This window comes from Coenobita brevimanus, chromosome 27, assembly GCF_032717465.1.
Source record: "Coenobita brevimanus isolate Jiangsu-jjx chromosome 27, ASM3271746v2, whole genome shotgun sequence".
Classification (NCBI taxonomy): Eukaryota; Metazoa; Arthropoda; class Malacostraca; order Decapoda; family Coenobitidae; genus Coenobita; species Coenobita brevimanus.
Genome location: NC_136980.1, coordinates 34,650,038 through 34,666,032, shown reverse-complemented (window position 1 = coordinate 34,666,032; position 15,995 = coordinate 34,650,038). Strand labels below are relative to the sequence as shown.

Below are 15,995 nucleotides of genomic sequence, written 5' to 3'. Positions count from 1 at the left end.
CTCTCATTATTCAGTTTCGAAGAACGGGTTTGGCTGCGGGTGATGAAGACTGATGAGATTTAGATTGGGCAGGCTATGTGAGTATTCAGTGCTGCTGAGAGCTGAGAGAGGAGAGGAGAGGGGAGAAGAGGTGTGGGAGGGAGGGGGAGGGAGGGAGGAAGGAAGGAAGGGAAAGGAAAGGAAGGGAACAGAAGAGAATAGAAAAAATAATATAACCATAGGAAGAAAAAAGAAAAAGAAAAAAAGAGAAGTGACAAGAACTGGCTAGGGAGGAGGGGTGCAGTCAGGACAACACGAAGCTCTCAAGGTTACTGATGTGATGATGATAAAAGTAGAGAGGACAAGGCAGAAGAGGAGGATGAAGAGGGAGAGTGAGGAGAAAGAAAATTGAGGTGAAGAAGGCTATGAAGAATAAAAAGGATGAGAAGGGTCACGTGAGATTTTAAGACTATGGAGAGGTGAGGACAAAATATAAAATAAAGTGAAAAAAAGAAATTATGAAAAATAATACAGATGCCAAAAACAATACAAGGTGAGAAGGCGTCAGGGGAATGAAAAATAGAATGTTTGAACGTAGAAGAGGAAAGGCAGGAGACGTCAGGGATGGGTATAGTACACAGATGAGAAGTGGAGGCTAAGGTACATAACAGCATGATGGGCCAAGCCAATACAATAAACTTTTTCAAGCTAATGAGACAGACGAGAAAGGAAGACAAGAACAAAAAAAAAGAAAGAAAGAAAGAAAATTGGAGAAGGAATTAATAACTAGAGAAGGAAAAAAAGTTGATGTACCGTGCAGCATGGTCAACTGGAAACATTAAGCTACAAGAAACAGCACTCAGAGAGTGCATACTTTCATCATCACCTATACCATGCAACCCAGATCACCACTAAAGTTTTATCAACTCCTCCCTCGCCCACGACCCATTTATTAAAAAATATATATATATATATATATATACAGTATATATATATATATATATATATATATATATATATATATATATATATATATATATATATATATATAGAGAGAGAGAGAGAGAGAGAGAGAGAGAGAGAGAGAGAGAGAGCCATCAATAACTTTCTGATGTATATTGTGGACAAAAAACAGGCACACAAACAAACATTGGTGGATACATAACCTCCACCAACGAAGAATAACAATCTAGTTATTATTGAAATAACATTGTATTACATGTACGCAATAGTATACCAATAAACACAATGAGGGATTCCCACGAGCTTACTTGGTGACGTATGAGAGGTGCTGGTGAGCTTGGTGGGAGACTGTTGCTCAAAGGGTGTGAGTGTGTACTTCTGGAGATCCAAGTAGGCCTCCTTTAGTATGGCCTGAGATGTCGCTGGGGGCAGTGCTACTATCGCCTGAGAGGTAAGATAGAGGGTTCATACTCACGGCGACTGCAGGTCAGGCAGACACGGTGTCCTCTACTGTTGTTGTTGCCTCATGGGTACTCATTAGTTTCTCTTGCAGTGCCCTCCTTAGTGCCCAGGGGGATTCTGACGGACAGCCAGGAGGAGCTGTTCTCTGCAGTAGGCTGGGATGGACGATTATCATCACCTAAAAGGTTAAGGAGTGACTTCGGCAGTAGATGACTGGAAGTAGCTTGGGGAGACTTACTGAAGGGCAAAAGACTTGACTCATTCTGCCCCTCACTGCTTCTCCTCCACCTTTTACTTACGAATCAGGCAGGGGTTAACAGCAGTTGGCGCTTTGAATCATGTGACGTAGTAAGTATACAGCTTTTGCTACCTTTAGATTAATTAACCCAACTTAAGAAAGGCCTCTCTCCTTCAAGGGTTTAGCGAATCCTAGAACTAGTCCCTCCACGTCGAAGACTGACCAGGTTGTTGTCCGGTGCTGGTGGGACTTTTCTTAAGCTGTGGTAATTGCCTTGCTGATTGCCCTGTGTAATCTGATCTACACAAGTGTTTATCACTTACGCTGTCATTTTTTAGTGGTTATCCTTGTCATCACTGCTGTCCCGTTGCTCGTTTCTATGATGCACGATAAAAACACGACGTGAGGAGTGAGATGAATAAGAGAGGTGAAAACAAGACGAGAGGAAAGAGGAGAGATAAGAGAGACGAAAACATGAGAGGAAAGGGGAGGAGAGGAGAGGAAAGCGGAGCGGAACGATAGATGACAGAGGTGACAACAGGAGAGGAACGGTGAGGGGAGGGGAGGTGAGGTGAGGTGAGGTGAGGTGAGGGGAGGGGAGGGGAAGGGAGGGGAGAGGAAGGGAGGAGAGAGGAGAGGAGTTGAGAGAAGAGAAATGGGAAATGTGAGAAGTGAAAACAAGGCGGGAAGGAGAGCAGAGAGGGGAGATGAGAGAGGTGAAAATAAGAGTGGAAAGAAGAGGAGTAGAGAGGAGAGAGAGATAGGAGATGAGAGAGGCAAAAACAAAAGAGGAAAGAAGAGGAGTAAAGAGGAGACTGTAGAAAACGAGAGAGGAGAGGAGAGGAGAGAAGCTATACTAAGAAGAATATGAAGGAGGCAGGTGTGGTAAGATTTCATGGCTGAAGGGAGAGGGGAGGAGAGAAAAATAAAGGATGGGAAGGAAAGGAAAGGAGGGATGGGGGGAGGGGGGAGGAAAGGGAAGGGATGGAAGTAAAACGGAAGGGGAAGGGAAGAAATGAGAAACAATGGATCAAAAAAGGGAAGAAATGAAACAGAAGAAACGAAATGAAAGGTGGAGAGGAGGAGAAGAAAGTAAATGAAAGGAGAAGAGATGAGGACAATAAGGCAACAGAACGGAAGAAAAGAATCGAGTGAAGCAGAGATTAATACAGCAGACCAGAGAACAGCAACGCTGATCAGAGCAAAGCAGAGCAGAGCAGAGACGAGTATAGTCAGAGCAGAGCGGAGCAGGCACAGTAGACAAAGCAGTGTACAGCACAGCACAATACGGTATAGTAATGGAATAGATGAGGAGAGAAAGGAAAAGGGGAAGGGTAGGGGAGGTGTTCTAGTGGTCAAAAGTTGTCAGTTGCAGTAAGAAAATGTGGTAATCACAGGTTTGAATCCTAAATGGTATGCTTGAGGTTTTACGGTCATTTAATGTCCGGGATGCCACGTCGGTTGTTCACTTGCTAACAGGATTCTGCCGGTCATCCCAGGGTCTGTTTTATTGGAATTCTGCTGATGGTAAGGCCAGGCACCTCCTAATAGTGCAACCTGTATTTGGACACTGCTACACAACCTGCCACTACCTAACTGAGTTTTCTCTGTCATTGTAGTTTTACGTCTCTCTCTCTCTCTCTCTATCTATCTATCTCTATCTTTATCTCTCTCTCTTTCACAAATTCTAGTAATCTTTATCACACCTTGCTGCTCACGCCGTTGTAATGGCCCAGACTGGAGATGCCGGTTTAATGATCCATGTACCGGTATAAAAAAATGGATAATAGTGCGTAACGGAAAGACTGGATTTTAACACTAAGCCTTGAGGTGCTCTCTTAACTGAACCCTGTCTGCCTGTGAACACACACACACACACACACACACACACACACACACACACACACACACACGAGAGAGAGAGAGAGAGAGAGAGAGAGAGAGAGAGAGAGAGAGAGAGAGAGGGAGGGAGGGAGAGAGAGAAAGAGACAGACAGACAGAGCAAAGAAGACTGACACTCCTTTAACCCCATCAGTACGACGAGACCCCAACTCATTTTATTATTTCTACTCCACACACCTTTATCTACCTTACTAAAGCCTCCTGGTAGTAAAGCAGTTAATAGAGCCTACGAAACCCCTCCAGTAAAACAAAAAAAAATCACAAGCTGAATAAAAATCGTCAGAACAAGAATAAAATAAAATAAGGTCCTCGGGGTGAAAGGGTTGATGGAAAGGAGAAACCTGGCTGGAATTTGTGTCGTAATTATCAAGGTAAAAAAAGAAAAACTGGCCTGTGTTGTGCTTCTGGGTCGTATTCTAAGTTGCTCTGGAAATTTCGTAACACCTTTTCCTTAGTGATTTACTCTGCATTTCAGTGTGTAATTTGATGTAAACTATGCCCTGTTAAAATTGTATAAACAGCATGGAAAACAATGTTGAGGTATAGTAGGGAATATATATTGCTTACCAAGAAGTGGTTTGAGAAGCCTTCTATGATTTCAATACGACTCTCTCTCTCTCTCTCTCTCTCACACACACACACACACACACACACACACACACACACACACACACAAAACTTCCTTATTCCTACTTTTTCTGCTGCTGAGGAAGATGGCGATGAAAGAAGGACAGAAAGCCTACTCTCGTGGCCTCACACCACTTCCCCATACGATTATCTTCGCCACAATACACCTTTATAAATCTTCTCTAGTATACTCCTTGGTTTCGGAACAAGCTTTTAACCCCTTGAATCCAATCACGTATTATATCTGCCCACCTTTCCCCTCTCCACCTTTCTCCCCTCTCCTCTTGGTCGTCTGTCTACTCATCTTCTCCTTTCCATCCCTCTCCATCATCCCGCCCCCTCCCTTCCTTCTCTTCATCTTTCCTTCTCATCATTACCTCTCCTCTCCACCTCCATCCCTCTTACTCTTCCCCATCTCCACCTCTTCTCTCCACCTCCATCACTTCTACTTCTTTCCTTCTCCACCTCTCCTCTCCACTTTCATCACTCCCTTCTCCACCTCTTTTCTCCATCGCTCTTACTCCTTCCCTTCTCCACCTCTTCTCTCTACCTCCATCCCTCTTACTCCTTCCCTTCTCCACCTCTTCTCTCTACCTCCATCCCTCTTACTCCTTCCCTTCTCCACCTCTTCTCTCCACCTACATCCCTCATACTTCTTCTCTTCACCACCTCCATCACTCTTACTCTTTCCCTTCTCCACCTCCACCCCTCTTACTCTTCCTCCCTGCCCTATCCTATATTGCTTCTTCCTGGTTCTACATAATGGTGTCTTAATAAAAGGGGAACATCTGGTAATGGAGAGTGCATGTGGGGTATCTTAAGCAGTCTGGATGATAATTCTGATGGTAACAAAAATAAAGGATCAAAGACGTCCTCGAAATGAGTTAAGAGCGACAGAGTACGTATCCTCTTCTTCTTCCTCCTCCTCCTCCTTCTCCTCCTCCTCCTCCTCCTCCTCCTCCTCCTCCTCCTTCTCATCATCATCATCATCATCATCATCATCATCATCATCATCATCCAATTCCCAGTACCAGGAGGGAGTTAATATCGACACTGTAAGTCTATACATCATCATCCAATTCCCAGTACCTTGAGGGAGCTAATATCGACACTACGCATACCATACCATCATCATCATCATCATCATCATCACCATCATCATCCTACTCCCATCATGAACCAGGTAGAAGGGATCCGGACACAATACAAAGCAAAGACGTAAAAGTACAAATGACGCCGTCGGAATTAAAACTATACAATGGCGAAATCATACAGTCTCGTGGCTGGTGTGTAAAAGATGCAGAATATTGATAAGCTTTCCCTTGACATTTTTATATACCACTTTTTGCTCTCTCTCTCTCTCTCTCTCTCTCTCTCTCTCTCTCTCTCTCTCTCTCTCTCTCTCTCGACCAGTTACATAAAAATCTTAAGACTAGTTACCAGTTTAAGCGAATAAAAATAAGTCGACAAACTTTAACCTCGTCTCTCAACACTCACTTTTGGTTCATTTCTCCTCGTGACTCCATGGGCCTAAAATTAATTAATTAATTAATTAATTAATGATAATAATAATAATAATAATAATAATAATAATAATAATAATAATAATGATAATAATAATAATAATAACTACCATCTGTGCACAAAGGCGATATAGGTCAAATCTCCTTTTAATTATTACGCACACCTTTAACCTCTTCACTCCGATAACGTCTTACCCATCTTCTGGTTTATTCTCGCTACCTTCAGACGTTATTATTCAGCTCAGAAATAAATTGTAGTGGTGGGGGTGTTAATGGCTAAGGTACACTATATGAACGCACCGTAATTATCAAAGAAATGATACGGGGAGGGATGCAAAAGTGACGTACGTATATCTCGTGGGCTTGGAAGGCTCTCTTAGCACAGCTGGTTGTTAACCCCTTCAGCAAAGAAAGAAAGAATGAAACAGATAACTAAATTAACAGAAAAAGTCATTTTATTCTTACTATATCCTAATGATTTTATTCGCCTTTAGGACAGACTTTCAAAACGCAGAGATTCGATATAACCTTCAGTAATTTTTGCCCTACATCTCTCCTCAGTGGAGTAAAACAATATGGCTAATAGATGATGATGATAATGATCATAATGACGACGATGATGATGATGATGAACAAAAAATAAATATACGTCACAGTCCTGAAGCGGTTAACCTGAGAGCAATGCCCCCAACCCATGCAATCACCTGAAGTATTTTTGCACTGTACTCTTCCACCCCCAGACGATTTTCTTCATCTAAGGCCAGACCTCTATAAGCAGTGAATGGGTTAACGAAATCTACACCCAAATCCATCAGTCTGAAAAGTCTCTCCAAACAAGAAAACAACTGTTTGGTGGTAACATTATAATAAACAATAAAAAAAAGTCATCTGGGTGCAGTGGTTAGGCGGCGGCAAAGACTACCAGGTGGACGCGAGGCCTTGGCGGATCTGAGGCTGTTAACCTTTTGACTGCCAAGAGTTCTGTAAACCGAAAAAAAATCGTCTGGTGTTAGGTTAAATAGAAATATCAAAATCGTCTGGTGTTAGGTTAAATAGAAATATCAAAATCGTCTGGTGTTAGGTTAAATAGAAATATCAAAATCGTCTGGTGTTAGGTTAAATAGATATATCAATATCGTCTGGTGTTAGACCAAATATAAATCCTACAATCGTCTGGTGTTAGCACAGAAAGAAATCCCAGGGATATCAAAATCAGACAAAGTTACTCCAGAATGTTTTCGAACCCCCTGACTGCCCACAATTCCCTTAGTTGAAAAAAAAAAAAAAATCCGTCTTACATTAGCTGCACGAGTCGTCTTACGTTAGCTGCACAAAAATCGTCTTATATTAACTCAAGCAAAATACACAGGCGCATCAACCGTAGAGAAAGGGTTGAGGAATGGAGTCTGGGCATTAATCTTTTCACTCTGACGACGACTTTTACATTTTATCCTTACTGCCTACAGACGATTTAATTAATGGAAATATCTCGAAGTGAAAGAGATAATGGAGGGTATAACTAATCTCCCCAGGTAAAAGTCTCTCCCAAGAAAAAAAAAATAGTCTACAGGTAGCCAAAACCAAACACAAAGACGTCTTCATAGTAACAGGGTTAATAATAATAATAATAATTATAATAATAATAATAATTATAATAATAATAATAATAGTAGTAGTAGTAGTAGTAGTGGTAGTAGTAGTAGTAGCTGTAGTAGTAATAAAAATAACAACAATAATAACAGTAATAACAATAACAACAATAATAATAGTAATAATAATCTATCTATCTATCTATATACCTAGGCTGCTTCCCCCAAGGAAAGGGAGGTAGCCGAGACAGGACGACTCACTCTCCATTTACTCATCCATTCAAACACATTCATTCGCATCTTAGCCCCAAAGGGGAGAACGGACAGATCCTCACCGGACCACACTGCACAAGGGTCAACTGCACAATGCAATCAGTGACATCCGCAGCAGGGCCCGACAGCAGAACTGGTTTACCCCTGCCACATCATAACAGACCCATCCCCTTACCCGCACCTGACCTGACTAGCTAATCAGACCATATGCGGGAGAATATCCCCTCAGGGCTGCGTCATCACTTATTCATTCACAATTTCTCTCCATTTATTTCTGTCACGCACAGCCACTCTTCCTTGCTCAACAGACATCCCTCTCGCATCCAGCGCTCTCTTCCCACTGTCCATCCATCCTATTCGTGGTCTTCCTCTCAGCCTTACACCTCTCACATCAGATCTAGTTATCTTTTTCACCAATCGCTCATTATCCATTCTCTCCATATGCCCAAACCATTGCAACACCCTCTGCTCAACTCTACCAGCCATCTCCCGAACAACTCCAGTTCTCCTTCGCACTTCATCATTTCGCACTCAATCCATATGCGTCACTCCACACATACTCCTCAGACATCTCATCTCCATTACATTCAAACTTTTCCTCTCTGCTACACCCATATTCCATGTTTCAGCCCCATATAATGCAGTCGGTACCACAACACCCTCATACAGCCTTCTCTTTACATCCTTTCTAAGCGAACGACATTTAAACACTTTTTTCATTCCTCCCAGCACCTTTCCTACTTCATTTATTCTAAACTTCACTTCTGCATCTATTCTTCCATCCACAGCAACATGTGACCCTAGATATTTAAAACAATCTACCTCCTCAAGCAACTCACCATTCAAAACTATATTCATCCCCCTACCATCTATCAACCTCGTACACTTCATCACTTTACTCTTATTCTCATTTACTTTCAGTTTCCTCCTTTCACACACCCTTCCAAACTCCTCTACCAACTGTCTCAATCTCTCCTCTGAATCAGTCACCAGTGCAGTATCATCTGCAAACAGCAACTGCTTCAGATTCCACTCTCCTCCATCAACATTTACCAGACTCAGACCACCTAAAATTCTTGCATTCACCTCCCTTACAACACCATCCATGTAAATATTAAACAACCAAGGCAACATCACACATCCCTGTCGCAGCCCACTCTCAAGGGAAACTAACCACTCACAGCATTTCCCACTCTTACACACGCTCTACTATTTACATAAAAACTTTTCATAATAATAATTTTCATAATAATAATAATAATAATAATAATAAAAAGTGAATTTAGTGGTGGTCATTGCTGATTCACACACTTTGGATACATGACTCTAGTACGTCCACCTTAGCTTGGCGGAGATTCTTTTGCAGCTTATTACCTTTGGCTAAAAGACAGAAAGGACAATACTACAGCTCTACATAAATGGACAAAACAACGGCTCTACATAGAAGGACAATACTACGACTCTACATCCGTCCGATAATAATTTTCGTGACGGGCTCCAGCTTCTATTGTTATTCTCTTGTTACAGCTCAGCATTCAAGATGGAAAGACGATGATTTTGGGACAAGTTAAAGTGAACAGGGTACAGTGGCGGCCTTTGTGTATAGGCAGCGGTACAGAGATGACAAGCTAAGTTCTACAGAGTAAGCATAAAGTTTGTCATCTCACTTTCAGTCAATTTTGATTACTCTGCTTTTGATTTAATGTGCTGGTGATAAAACATGACGTAGCTACAGTAACTTTTCATTACATTACAGTGAATGATAATGAATGGACAATGCAGAAATGGAGTAGCAAAAGTAATAAATAAATAAATACAAATAAAATTAATCCAGCTCAAGCGTATCCTGAACAGCAAACATAAACAAACTGAGAAAGCATTTAATACTGCATTCACTATCATGGAAATTATTATCTATATATACTTAACTATTAATCAACTGCATCTACACTTTCACATTTTTACTGTTCAACGAAACTCATTACTTTACTGGAGGTCACTGTGCTTAGTGTGCAAGACAGAGACGCAGCACGATTTAATGATATGTGTGTCACGAATTCACGCGAGCATATTTATAAATTCGTGACATTTTTCATCAGTGAGAAAAAGCGAATTCTGATGGAGTTCCCACTGCGTATCACTCAGTTCAATCGTCCTCGCGTTCACTTGGTTGGGGCGGTTTTCAGAACATTTTTCACTCATTCATAAGTGATCATCCTTGCACGTGACATTAGCGCCTTCACTGAGTGATTTATTGTGAGTGTATATCGCTCACTTTCTTTCCATTAACCGTTGAAGCAAACACGGCCAGACCCAGCCCTTGCCTTATAGTTTGAATTTAGTCAGGCTTTGATTGTCGCAAGAGCAGGTTCGCTGTGCCCAGCGTGGAGCAGCGCTGCCGTTGTACAGTGAGTTCCTGAAATCTCCACCTAGACGGTGAATCGGTGGAGAGGTTTAGCGTATCGCAGTGTCCGTTCTACACTGGCGCCCAGTTCCTTCCGCTTGCCCCTCTACTGACCAGTATTTCTTTTCGTTTTCCTAGGTTTAAGTGTTGGAGTTTGAATGAGTGAGTGAGTGTATTTCCCTTGTTATTTTAAATTCATTTTAAGACTCATGTAACGAAAAATTAATTCATTGTAGTTAATAAATTTACAGTTCTTTTTTCTTTGAGTTCAATATAGTTAAACTCGTATTTTATTTCTCCACATTTAGCTTATTTTAGTTGCCACTCTTAGAAATGCTTTGTATTATTCATAACTGGTACTTAGGCCAGTCCTTTTGTATTAAGCTTAAATCCGTTGTGCCAGCCAGGAGTTAATGCACCGGCAAGAACCCTTTTATCATTAATAGCATTTCTCTATAGGCTAACAGTACTAACAAACAGCACGCATGAGTAATTAGTCTCTGCTGTGTACTGTTGAGAAAGTTTATAAATTCCCATCCTTAGAGAATCGGCGAAGTAAGGCACCATAAAGTAAAACTTACTGCTGGATTTCACAAGTCAATTCCTTGTCTCCATTTTTAAGCAACATATAATTATTATATTAATTAAAAATTCACATCCCCCTCATGACATCTGGCGACCTCGCCAGGATATTAACTCCTAGCTCCCAAGTTATTAACGAGATAATACTCACTCATACTTACTGTAGGTATTTATCATTTAAGTCTATAGGTACTATCTTACTGGTGATTATTGATTCATTTCTATTACTTTTTCATAATAGTTTTCACAATCAGTTTTTTTTTCTTCTAATTTTCCTTCTTTACCAGTTTAACTAGATAAAACTGGTCACCACTAACCTGTGACTATATTGTTTACTCTTGATTATTGGCTTTCCTCTGCAAAATAGCAGTCAGTACTTAGTCTTTAATTCAATCAGACTGAGTTAGCATCATGACTACTAATATCTATGTACAGGAAGCTAAAGATATTGGGCTTAGTGACCCCGAAATAGTCAAAGAACATGTTCTCCCTCGGTTTAGTTACGAGCAGCAACGTGAGAATGATGCTCGCAAACAGCGTAGAATTCAACGCGAACACGAGCGAAAACAATGCGAACTCTGGTTAGAACAATGCAAAAGAGAACATGGACATGAGCAAGAACAGCACGAGGAATGCAAGAGTGAACGTCAACATGAGCGAGAACAACGAGAGAGAGAACGTGAATACGAGCTAGAACAACGAGAGAGAGAGCAAGAACACAAACGTGCCAAGCGCGAGGCACGTGAGAGACGAGAACTTGAGATGCTGAAGCTCAAGCGAGACTCCTTGGCTTCAGACACATCTGGTGCAGCTAACCCAAGCTCCACGAGTGCTCTCCCTGCACATGTTCTGGCAACCCCACACATCAAGCTTCCTCCATACAAGGAAGGTGAGCGAATCGAGCCATTCATAGCTCGTTTCAAAGACATGGCTCAGCTGTACCAGCTGGATGAGGCAGCTAAGTGGCTCCAGTTTCTTAGTCTGTTTGAGGGCCCTCCCCTCGATATTCTCCACAGAATTCGTGGAGACAATCTCATGTATGAGATGATGAAGGCCACACTCGTCAAAGCGTACGGTCTCACAGTTGAAGACGCCAAGAGTCAGTTTATGAGGGCGCGTTTACAAGAAAAGGAGACTGCCATTCAGTTTCTTGATCGGCTTACTGCTTACTTAGATGAGTGGATGGAGAAAGATGTAACTCATTCCATGCATGAGGGGATAATATTGACCTTATGCTGTGCACGCAGCTAGAAAAGTCATGGCCTGCTGAGCTTATGGCTCAGCTTAAGATCTGCCAGGTAAGGGATACCAGCCAAATTGTTGAGAAGGCTGATGCATTCTTCACTGCATACGGGTATCAAACTCGTAACACACCTGGAACAGGAAAGCTGACAAATCTGGGAAACCGTCTCAGACTGAACCCCAGCAACAAGGCCGTTCTCAGAATAATGGCCAAGGTCCAAGCCAACCGTAGAAGAAGGACCACGGGCAAAACTCCCAGAAACCTGAGTGGAAAGGGTACAACAAGTACCCTAACCAGCAGCTGTATCAGCCACATAATCGACAGTCAGGACTATCCTTTTATGCAACAGCCCCAGTGTATTGGAGGCAGGAGACAAACGCAGCCTTCATTCCTCAACAGCAACACGGTGGTGTCATCCCTAGCAGTACGGGTACTTCCCACAGTTCACTAGTCCTCCAGTGACAGTGAATCCTCCTCCACCGATGGTCAATGTCCACTCAATGGACAGTGAGTACGATCCCTCAGGTATCTAGTTCTCAGGACACCATGTTTGCTGCATCATTTATTCAGCAGCCTCATCAGTGGCTGGCTGCTTCCTCCACAGGCCCTCCCACAGGTGACACTGCATTCCTTGTTCAGCCAGGGTTTGTGGGAGGCATTCCTGTGAAGGTCCTGAGAGACAATGGTTCCTCAGGTTGCTCTGTCAGGCAGAGTCTAGGTCGGCCTGAGGAGTACACAGGTCGACAGATCCAAGCTAAGCTTATTGATGGATCAGTGAGATTGTTCCCTGAGGCACGTATCCAGCTGGCATCTCCATTTTACACTGGTATGACAGTCGCAGTTGTCATGCCAGAACCTTTGTTTGACCTTATCATAGGCAATATTCCAGGTGTCAAGGATAGTTGCACCATAGATGATGCTACTCAGACTTCAGCCACAGTAACATGAGCCATGGCCGAGGCTCCAAACTGTGTAACCCCAGTGACCATTGCATCGCCGCAAGATCTGATTTGTAGCCAAGTTGTTGTTCAAGAACAACATTCCGACCCAACACTTGCTGCTGTGTGGAAGAAACAAAAGGGCAGAGTGATTAAGTATTCACGGGGAGGTCGAGCCAAGTTCCTTCGTAAACAAGGACGGCTCTACCATGAGTCACGAACACCCCAGGGCGAGGTTCGACTGCAGTTTGTTGTTCCCGCTAAGTATTGCCTAGCAGTGTTAGAATGGGATCATTGTTCAGCGTCAGGAGGTCACATGGGCAAAAGGAAAACCCAGGGCCGTATCCTTGCTGACTTTTTCTGGCCAGGGATGGGACGAGAAATAGCTTTGTGCGTTCCTGCAATGTGTGTCAACGTACCACTAATCAGGGACTTGTCCTACCTGCGCCATTTGAATCCACACCCATAATCTCAGAGTCAGTTGAGAGACAGGGCAGTGGTGAAATGGGTGCAGACCTGATGTCTCGTCCGTTGGCCCCACAGGACACATCATGTCCAGGGCCTGTACATACATATGTACCATAGGTTAAGGCAAAAGTCTGAGAACCCAGTAGGGACAATCCGAGGCTGCATATGAATTACCTCGTGGAACGTCTCGAGCTGTGGTCCTCTCTGAGGATTCCCGGAGAATACACATTATCCACATGAGTGTTCACACTCACGTTGGGTGTTAAAATGTCACCTGCCTGAGATTGCGTAGGGATTCTCAGCTTGCCAGTGTTAATCATAAGTGTAGAGTAGGGTTTAACAAGTAAACTGTGTCCCTTGGCTTAGCGAATTGCAGCATTAGATATCCTGCACAGGCGCCCAGTTTTTTTGCTCAGTTTGGCCACATTTCCTGGTAAATAATAATGTAAGTTTAGGGTTTAACCAGTAAACTGGGCCCCTTTGGCTTAGTGAATTGCAGCATTTGATGTCCTGCACAGATGCCCGGTCTTTTCGCTCAGCTCCCCATCCTGGGACTACGTTTCCTGGTTAATAATGTATCTATTAATAGAATAATGGTGTACTTTTGTAACATAAGTACTGATTGCTAGGCAGAGAGAGAAAAATGACACTTTTGATGCTCCACTTTGATTGCTTTCGCAGGTGTAGCTGGCGGGTGCGGCATTGTCGTGCAGATCAGCTGATCATCGTCGCAGGCTGCCGGCTCTTCTCCTCTGCCTCGTCGTCTTTATTTACTATTGTATCACAGAATTTTACATGTATGCACAGTTGCACCACATCTGTCACACCTACACTGTGTATTACATACATCATGCTACATAACGATTACTTGTTAACCTACTAGAGCCATTGTGTCATAGGCATTTTATTTCCATCGCCATTTTTTTTTTTTTTTTTAGAGGAGTCATTTCATCGGTTCGGTTATAAATATCTCCAAACACTACTTCAGAACGATGATCCCCTTTTATTATATTGCTCCTGCTACCAGACGATTTTATTAAGCTTATGGGAGGCGACTCGTACTGAAGGAATGAAGCCTCTGTTTGAACGAGTGAAGCAGAGCGAACCACCTACAGCTTCGAGACTCCAGCTGTGCTTTACTTACTGAATCATAGAAGGACGAGTTGTGTAATTTTGTATTGTCATATTTCAATAGCCGTATACGACATTTCGAGATATCCTTCGTTAAAGTAACATCATTTAGTATCAAGCTCAGTTTTTTGGTCACTCTGAAATACGATATACACGGAAAAATACGGGTAAATGTCACTTACTATCCATTTCAGAGGCGGAGTTGCGCTGTTTTTCGCAAATATCTCCTAAGCGAATCGTTGGATCAGTATGATATTTCAACACAGTACTTTTGACATCCGTGCCTAATTTATGACCCTTAAACCATACTGCTACATATGTTACATTAGGAGTTTACTGAAGGATATTAAGCCTAATCCAGTCATCAAATCTAAGGTGTTATACAAAATCGGACGAGTGCGACTGTGTGGGGTAGCTCCTCCACTAACACCCTGAACAACCCTCTGACCATTCCATCCCTACCCCCCAATATCGCGTTCACCCCTTCCCCGTTTCCCTCTTCACTCCCAGGCACACCAGTGATGATGAAGATGATGACGTCTTCTTTGAAAGTGATGTTGAATAAATTTTGTTATATTGTTTACATAGTTTTAGTCCTACAATATGATATATTGCTCCAACTTAATAAATGTAATGGAATGTATGTAATAGTATTTACAATAAAATGACGATGTATGTATGTATATATTAATGAATATTACGCATCATATACAATAGAGCATTGGAGTTTATAATTTTGTAATAATATAAATAGAGACAGGTAAAACAATAAATATATACACTGGACCATGTTCACATTTTTGGATGAATACACAGTATTGTAATAATAGTAATAACTTCTCCGAGAAGGTTCAGGCAACAAGTGATACAATTTGTAGTTCGTGAATTTCAATGGTTGATCATAAACACTGCAAACATATAGGCATAGCTTCTATTACATGTACGTAATCATCCTGATGTACAGTACTTTCTACGCGAAATACGACTTGCATCCATTGCAAATAATCATATCAATACGTCTACAACTACATAACATTCTTACATTATAATACAGTGCTGGGATAATGAGGGAGGGACACAAGAGTGATGAAGGAGGCGAGGAGCTCGGGGAGAATAAGAGGGATAACGAGGACGAGAAGGGGGAGAAGTAGGGGTAGTTAAAGAATAGTTTGGGAGGGTGTTGGGGGGGCAACACTTTCCTTCGAATGCGTCAACATGACTAGTCGACTTTCTGTTATTTTTCACGAGTAAACTTCTCACATAACATAAATAGCAATATGGTTTAAGGGTCATAAAATAGGCCCGGATGTCAAAAGTAGTGTGTTGAAATACCATACTGATCCAACGATTCGTTTAGGAGGTATTTGCGATAAACAGCGCAACTCCGCCTCTGAAATGGATAGTAGGTTCGCTTTGGTGGGACGAAGGGGACTCTGACGTGTTGTGACTCTAGGGAGGCGTGAGGAGGACAACCGCTTAGATATATACTTTGACTAGAAAGCGCTCAGAGAGCGCAGACCTCTGCCAACGCCATTGCCATTAAAAAGGATTAGGATCAGGATCCGTGGATATAGGATCCGGATCTAGATCCGCCCCAAAATTTAGTGAATTCTTTCTTGGTTCATGGTCCACCTTTCCACAAAATTTCATTGAAATTCATCGATAAATTTTGG

The 15,995-nt window shown here is 42.3% G+C and overlaps 1 pseudogene; it reads right to left on the bottom strand.

Moving 5' to 3' along the window:
- The window catches only part of LOC145394536 (26S proteasome non-ATPase regulatory subunit 13-like), a 111,685-nt pseudogene extending 98,495 nt beyond the window's left edge, over positions 1–13,190 (bottom strand).
- Between the last annotated feature and the right edge of the window lie 2,805 nt (positions 13,191–15,995).